General features: G+C 36.9%; 1 protein-coding gene across 1 annotated transcript in view; it reads left to right on the top strand.

Moving 5' to 3' along the window:
* Positions 1-1,626: 1,626 nt before the first annotated feature.
* The window catches only part of NFE2L2 (nuclear factor, erythroid 2 like 2), a 25,018-nt gene continuing 20,580 nt past the window's right edge, over positions 1,627-6,064 (top strand). The window contains exon 1 of the mRNA XM_006036158.3: positions 1,627-2,514. The gene's annotated coding sequence lies outside the window, so the exon portion shown is untranslated. The remainder of the gene's footprint in view (positions 2,515-6,064) is intronic.

The following is a 6,064-nucleotide window of genomic DNA, read 5'->3' as shown; positions in this document are numbered from 1 at the left end:
TTATACGGCTAGCAAGCCAATCACTAGCCGCCACGTGTGAATAATTTCACGCAAGCCAATAATGGGGCTCGAATTAGAATACAAATGGCGGGAACTCTTTGCACCGAGCATTTCTTAGATGCAAAAAGAAATGCACCATGCAAAGAAAGCTACAAATTGGCGGGAAATTCTCCCTTGCACTGGGGTTCTCCTTTAGAGCAGAAAACTCCACCGTGCAAAGAAGCTGCAATTTAGCGGGAAAATAATTCAGCAGTGCCAAAGCGCACACAAAAACAAAAATCACAACTTTGGGTTGTGACAGGACACACACAAACTCATATTATGAAGTCCATGCTTGAGATGCCAACATCCTTTAAAGGCAAGGGCTTGAGCCAGACATCTCTGACTTCAGATCTTCTAAATTCCTGGATTCAAAGAACTTCAATATTGAAAATGTACAGGGGACTATTGGTACTTGTAACATCTTGGAAGCAAATAACTGTTTATATAGTAGTCTGCACAGAATTTCTTATGCAACAGTCATTCACAGAGGACTGGTTATGCACTAGAGCAGTGGTTCTCAAACTTTTTTTTTCACAGTCCACTTGAAAATTGCTGAGGGTCTCGGCAGACCACTTAAACTTTTTCTGGTTTTACAAAGCAAAGCATACAACTCATATTTTAATATCATTAGTCTTACCTTACAAGTACAGATATTCTTGATTTATTCCGCAACCTTTCTGCGGACCACCTGAGTGGAGTTTGTGGACCAGTGGTGGTCCATGGACCACAGTTTGAGAACCTCTGCACTAGAGATTATATAGAGATCCAGTTTTCCAACTTCAGGTGTTGTTACCTAGCTAAATACAATTTAAAGCAGAAATGTGTTCACCTGATTATATTAAAATGTATATTATGAATTATCGTGATAGTATTTCTTTAAACTGAAACAAAAAATATCTTTAGGATGCTTAAGGCCACATTCTAGGAACTTCTTTACCTCATTCTAATTAGATTGTTTTTGTTTTTAATTCTGAGAAAAGCTCATGTGTTTTGTTGTCGTTGGTTGGTTTGCTTTGTGCTGATCAGGAAATTCTGTGCCTTAAAAACTTCTGACAGCTGGGTCTTCCACTTTTCCTTTGATGTTTGTTCTGGAAACCTTGACTGTAGAAAGTCGCAGCATGTTTAAATGCATCATACTAATACAAGAGTAAGCATTTCCATAGAAAGGAGTATTCCTACAGCAACAGCTTTTCTCTTATTCTTCATAATTATCTCCAATTCAGTTTAGGATTATACTTTAGATTACTGAGTTTTGCAAAGGTGAAGATCTGGTCCCATGCCATCTGATGCATTAAGAGTTCCAGTCTGTTCTTGGGAATCCTTGCTCACTTGTTAGCCATTCTGGATGTCCATAGACATCCCTCAACTTTTCTTTTACTGATTTAAAAAAAAAAAAAAAAAAGAAGTGGAACATTTAAGCAACTAGCTTGCTGATAAATATGTAACAAATCCTTAAAGATAGTTCAGATCATTTTGTAAATCTCTGTTCTACATACATCAGAAACAGAATACTTTTGAGTACAAGTTAAAATTATCCTCTAAAATAAATGTTTAATAAATTGTCTGTATTATGGCTGGAGCCATGAAAAATCCTTATGAAATGTGATGATAGTATAAATGCACCTACAATTTAACTTTTTGAGTGGAGGTTTACTTTAAAATCTTTAAAAGGAAATATATTTTTAGGAACATCTGCATCTTTTATTATGTCAATTTCCTGTGCTATTTAGAAAATTTTGGCTTGTATGATTTTTTAATTTAACTTTCCAACTGTTTATTGAAGTACAAGGAAGCCAGCTGAGTTCTCCAGTGAGTCAGGATTAGATCTTGGGATTGTCCTTGCTTTCCCTTTTTTCACTGGACACTGTGCTAGGTGTAATAATCCTGTAACAAACAACCACTGCCTTTAACTGAGAAACTGTTAACTTTATGCCATCTACCATAATATCTCATTGGAAAATCAGTGCAAAATAGGTGTTTTTTTTAGTGGACTGCTGCTAAAATTTGGAGCATTCAGAAAACAAAGTATAATATGTCAATGGATATTCTGTATGGATGTGTTTACTTTCTGCGTGCTTGCTTCCTGTTTTGTACATCAACATGTTGCTGCCCTTAAACCCTTGAATGATATGGCCTAGCATGCATCTTGCTGTTGGTGTGACACCACACCCTTTAGGGAGTGGAAACAGCTATAATCCTTTTCTTCCCCTTCTTTTTGTGCCTCTCTCTGCCCACAATGTATGCTTTTTTTACATTGTCTTTCCTATCACTATTGTTCTTGCAGTAATGGTACAGTATGAGTCTTCCTGAGGTTCATCTCAAACTGGTTGTATAATATCATGTACAGGAGGTAAGAAGTCTGAAGTACAACCTTTCTGTTGAACAATAGAGAAGGAAAGAGGTGGACAGAGTAATGGGAGAAAGGAAGGGAACCGGCTGAGTAAATAAGAACTTTGAGCACTGAACCTGAAGGTAATTCTCTTTTACTGCCATGCAAAACACACTGCCTTGATTCACCAGTCCAAATTCTTTCCTCAGTGTGATTACTGTTGTGTCAGTGAATTTGACCACTCGGGGAAATAATAACACTTTTCTGATGGGTTACTGAGGGAGCTCCCATCTAATGCCCCTGAACCACAGGACGTTGTTCTCATAGGTGTGGAGGGGAAAAGATATCTAAAATGAACTAGGGTTCTAAGATGAGAGGATAAACTTTGTTCTGTTGGCACAGGCCATTTCCTTACATTCTAGAGCAGTGATTGATTACTAACTACGTGCTGTGGCATCTTGGAGTGCTTTGAGATTCTTTCAATGGTGTTGTGCGGTTCCATACAATATCAGCACTGATGGGTCTGCAAACACGATTCACAAGATAAACCTGGAGATTTCAAATAAGAATTCATGGTGCCAAAAGCACCATTTTGGCTCTTTTTGAGTTCTTTGCAACAGAAAAACATACCCAATTATTTTTCTGTAGTCAAAAAAAAAAAATGAGTGAAAATATAAAGCTGACATTTCTAAGGCATGCCTTGAGTCTAATGAGGGGTGGCTTGAGTCCAGAAAGTTTGAGAACCACTGCTATAGAGCAAAAGAAGATATGCCACTCCTGTCCTAGACAATAAAACATAATACTGAATACTTATACATTTACATAATTCTGTATTGGAGAGGAGTGGAGAAAAGGAAGAAAGAACAGGCTGCTTTAATCCTATAGGCAACCTGTATTCTTTATCAATGTTCAACATTCTCCCTTGCAGAAAGCACACTGGAACATCTTATCGAACTAGAGCTGCTGGTTGTGGGAGATAACACTATGCAGCACTCAAAATATTTAAAACATACTGAAATGCCCTCTTACACTGTTTGTTTGGGGCACTCAAGTGGCATGTGTCGAAGGTTGTAGCTTAACAAAGTGCAGATTACGTTTAACATATTTGTTGGGTAAATATGTGGAATATACATGTTCAGTTGGCTTCTGCCAAGATAAAAGATCCAATTTATTTAATAAAGGTAAATGTTTAACAGACTTTGCATTGAAGTGACATGGGTTTAAAGTCTCTTGACTTTCCTAAAATATCTTTTTTTTCCCAGTACGGACTTCTTACGAAACATTTGGAACCAGTCTAGGTCTTGGGAATAGGAAAGGTGTATTGATCTGATTTTATTCATAGTTGCTAATAGTAACTGGAAAGTCCAGAGCCAAGGGGGGTCCTTTTAAACTTTATCCAAATCTTGAATACTTTAATGGATTTGAATCTAAGGACTTCGCTACAGAGTAAGGAAACATTGTTCACCTCCGAAGGTAACTGTGTTCTTTGAATTATTACTCTGTTCCCACTTACGCTAATGAACTAAATTTGTAGGATATTGACTCTTCCCTGAATTGCACCTAAAGAAAGCCAGGCTGCTTGTTGAAAGGAAAATGTACTATATGTGGGTATCATCAAATTCAAGTATCAGTGAGTGATAGCATATGAAACGTGTTACAAAATGCTAGACATGGCTGTGAGGTTATAGAAACAGATGAATTGAGAAACAGTGTCTAAAGCAGGCATAAGACTAGATAAAAAAATTAGGGGTGCTTCAGAGTTCATATGGCACTTCCAATTTGGCAACACTTCTCTTAGTGTTGTTTGTTTCAGGATGTTTGACCATGCGCAGTAACAACCATGCAGTTACATTGGTTTCATGTTTTGCTGAGGGTTAGAGAATTTCTTTTTAATGGAACTTGAGATTTTGGAGTACCAATACGACAGCCATCAGGAAAAAATACTGTTTCCTGGGATGTTGGGAACTGCTCATTTTTACCCATGATCTGTAGAGAGTGTTGTAATGCATGTTTGTGGAAATCTTACCTACCTCATTCTGTCACTTCCCAATGTAGTGTTCTGTTTATGTTGTGTTTTAATGTAATAAATGTAGTACACAAACTCTGAAGAAGGTTTTTTGTTTCAATTGTTAAGTGAAAAGGAGTTTTATGCCCCTAGATAAACTGATCAGTAGCCTGAGGCAATGTCCACACACAATGTATGCTTGACTAGGTATAGCAAAATAGCTAAAGGAATTCATTTAACAAATAACTATTTTCCAAGTAAGGTAGATTCCATATGTAAAATGAGATTGACATGCAAACAGATTTTTCTTAGTAACTGTAGGGTTGAGATGGCAGCAGTGTTTTAGAAACTGCTGGACTTGTGTTCAGATTTTATATTATTTGTTTAATTCTAAATCTTGCTTTTTATGTACCCAAGATAAATTTATGCAAATACAGTCAGCAGTATTGACTTGAATATGACATAGACTCGCATTGAATTTAGCTTGAATGAAAAATACATAATGCCAAGTTTCCTAAAGTAAAGTAGGTCTCCCGGTGAGATGGCTGCTATACTAATACCTGTCAGAATGGAGTTAGGTGTGTACAGTGGGTGGTGATTAGAGAGCAGTTACAAAAGCAAGCCATAGAAGACATGCTTAGTTCATTTGCTGTTGCAGCAGAGCAGATTGTTATGATATCAACATGTGAAAACTAACATAAGGCCCAACCCACTATTTAATGAAACGATCAAAGCTTTTTTGCCTGAGCCTCCCAATTTCATCATGCAGCTTGTATAACTTATTGTAACTGTGTCACATTTGTTCTGTAACCCAGTTGATTTAATCATTTTGTAATAGTGCCAATGAAAGAGAAATAGCACAGAAATAAAGTCTATCTACTGAGCTGATAGAGGGATTCTGAAGTTAGTTTAGATTTTAAACTGCAATCTGAAATACATACATATGAAATACATATGTATGTATTTCATTTAATGCATATCATTATACACACACACACTTGACTGAAGGACGGCTGGTCTCTGTCTGTGTTTATATAGTGAGTTTGGAAATGGTATTAATATACTAATTGAGACCAGAGAGAAATTTTTGGGCTACTGATAATATTTGCATGCTGTTCAAATGGGCTGAAGTGTAATGAAGTTCAGATTAATCTGTATAAGCAATATTATCAATATTTAAAATGGAACCATGATTCCCATTTCCTGGCCAGAGGACTGAAAATGCACAAGACTGCTTTGGATATTTATAGTCCAGAAAGTAACCTGGGATGTCAGGTGATCTAAGGGCCCAAAAAGCTGAGAGATAATTGCAACCATGTTTTGGGGTAATATACAGCATTCCTGATACAGTTCTGGCCATGAATACTAGGAACTAACCTTTGAAAACTCCGCTACTTTTTTAAGGAAAAGGATGGGACTGCCAGCATTCTTCAGGGCACGGAAATGGAAACAACAGTAACATTCTGGGGATTGTCACTTGGCTCTGTTCATTGACAGTCCTAGTCTTATTTTAGGCCTCAAACAGTCTATTTGAAAACTGCTCTAAGATGCATATTCTCTAAACTGAACAAAATGTACTTGTATTGGATTGGAACAATCACAGGTAAATAATAAGCAAGCTCTTAGAAAAAAAGATCTACAACCTTTGAAGGCTATGGTACACGTGTTCAAATGATCCAGGAGAATTC

Source organism: Alligator sinensis, unplaced genomic scaffold (assembly GCF_000455745.1).
Source record: "Alligator sinensis unplaced genomic scaffold, ASM45574v1 scaffold1304_1, whole genome shotgun sequence".
Classification (NCBI taxonomy): Eukaryota; Metazoa; Chordata; order Crocodylia; family Alligatoridae; genus Alligator; species Alligator sinensis.
This window is presented reverse-complemented; position numbering and strand designations above follow the sequence as displayed.